At 36.1% G+C, this 2,147-nt stretch overlaps 1 long non-coding RNA gene across 1 annotated transcript; it reads right to left on the minus strand.

Moving 5' to 3' along the window:
• Positions 1–796: 796 nt before the first annotated feature.
• On the minus strand, positions 797–1,311 carry LOC149933893 (uncharacterized). Its single transcript, XR_016472229.1, has 2 exons — positions 1,030–1,311; positions 797–972 (listed from the first exon to the last, which is right to left on the minus strand). It is a non-coding gene; the product is annotated as an uncharacterized LOC149933893 (long non-coding RNA).
• Between the last annotated feature and the right edge of the window lie 836 nt (positions 1,312–2,147).

The raw sequence follows: 2,147 nt of genomic DNA on the forward strand, positions 1-2,147 counted from the left end.
TGCTTTCGGTGAGTTTGAAGTTTTTTCAACAAAACTAGTACTTCTATTTTTAATCAATGGTGTAGTATTAGAAGCACTTAACTTTGATGAATTAAATTTTTCTTCTTCATTATTTTCATCATTCTCATCATCAGATTGTAAGCCATCACTGAAAATATTTAAAACCCCAATTCTGAATTCAAGTTAAATTTATAACTTTTATCATAAGTAACATAATAAGTATGACACTTCCTATTCTCCCAATGATAATATTTTTAATGATAGTCTGTCTCAGCAATGACCATATAAATCATTACATCATAAGGACTGACAACGATCGGTTAGTTGAATCGGAACACATTTCAAACTTTATTTTGGTTTCTGAAAGTAGTTCTGTTCGAATTTGAGACCCAAACACGTTTTGGTTTGTATATAAAGATATCTTTTTCGACGAATTTACCGTTTAGAATACTCTGATTACGAAATCACTATCATTAACTGACATAGTTTACTGTCATACTTACTTATTTTATGCTTTTATGAACAAAAATCATACATATCCAATCCTTGTTCCATGGAATTCAGTAAAATATTAGCTTTTTCATCTGAGCCATCTACATCGTCCAAAGAATTACTCAGGTTGAAATCTGTAACTGTAGTTCAGTTAAACTAGAATCATAACTTGCAGTCCTTTATAAAACAAATTCACCTCAGTTAGAATGTGAACTACAGTCACAGCCAACTTTGATCTGCTTGTTTATTCGCGTAGAATAAACCAGTCAATCTGAGTTGCATGTACAAGGTAAAATAAATGTTATTACTCCCTGGGTTCCACTGATGATTGCAGGACACCATCCATAACATTGTACAAAGGCCAAGTAGGTTTGGGCACGTCGTCCACTGCAACCCCACTTCTTTTCTTAATGCCAATCTCCCTTACAATCTTCCTATATCTGTCTCTAAGGGATTTCCAAGTACTGTACGCCTCTTCACCTACAAAAAAATTAATATTAATGGGGATCAGTAGAATGTTTAAGCTTATCAACTTACCTGTAACTTTAAACAAGGCACCAAGGATGCCCATCGGTTATCCTTCAGATGTGTATCTTTGTAATCATTATTGGCCAATTCAAATAAGTATGGATATTTTTCAACCTCTTCGATGAAAAGTTCTTTGTTGATATTAATTTTTTTTCGTGGGTTAGCGATTCGTGGAACTTTATTTATTTTAATTTTTGGCGCCATCTTAGGCTCACAAATACGTTCAAGACAATCTATGAAGAAGCAGACGACAAAATAAGTTCGCCCGTCCTGGAGCTCTGTCATTCGTAGAATGGGATATTGGCAAATAACGCTCGAGCCAAAATTATTCTGCGGGTTTGGCTTATGCTACGGTAATTCCGCTCGAATATTTTTTCGCTCAACGAGTTCCGCCGAGTGTGAAACAAGCTTTAGCGTTGGTGTTCGCTAGCGCTAAAACCGTCGTGACGGCGGGCTTTCACGCAAAAATTTTGTATTAGGCCCAACGAGGATATCAAAAGTTGACGCTCAACGTCTTGGCGGTTTTGCCCAAGTGGAAACCAGCCTTTAAAGGCAATAGAAGTTTACGTAAGTAATGGTACCATTTTTTAATATCGTATTTTTGAAAGATTTCCCCTATTTCACCCCCTCCGGAGCCAGTGACCCTCAATAGAAATATACTCAAGTGGGTAGGGAGCCCATAGGGCACCCGTTCAAAATACCACTATTTCCAAGTCTGTGGTGGGGGATGTTACGTTCTAAGGTTTTGTAGGTCAACGACAAATTATTCAAATAAATAATTTAAAATTAATTTCCATTGGAATTTGTTGTACTGCCATGCCGCTTTAAATTCATCACTATACGTTGATAAGTTTTGAGGGGTTAATATGGGACTTGGGGTGGGTTTTTTAATAGGGGGAGGGCGCCACTACCATAATTAATCTTTTAAAATGTTTATATTTTATTCCACAAAAATAGGTTTAAGTTTGCGAGTGATGCCGATAGAGCACTTGCACTAAATGCTCTGAAAAACTAGTTGAAAATAGAGATAAAAATAACTTGAATATTGACCGAACTGCATTAGAAACTCCAGTAAAAGATTGAAAAAACCATACATGTTTGAGTCATTTTGTGAGTGGCGATGGGGA

Source organism: Leiobunum rupestre, chromosome 7, assembly GCF_980474605.1.
Source record: "Leiobunum rupestre chromosome 7, qqLeiRupe1.1.hap1, whole genome shotgun sequence".
In the NCBI taxonomy this organism is placed as follows: domain Eukaryota; kingdom Metazoa; phylum Arthropoda; class Arachnida; order Opiliones; family Sclerosomatidae; genus Leiobunum; species Leiobunum rupestre.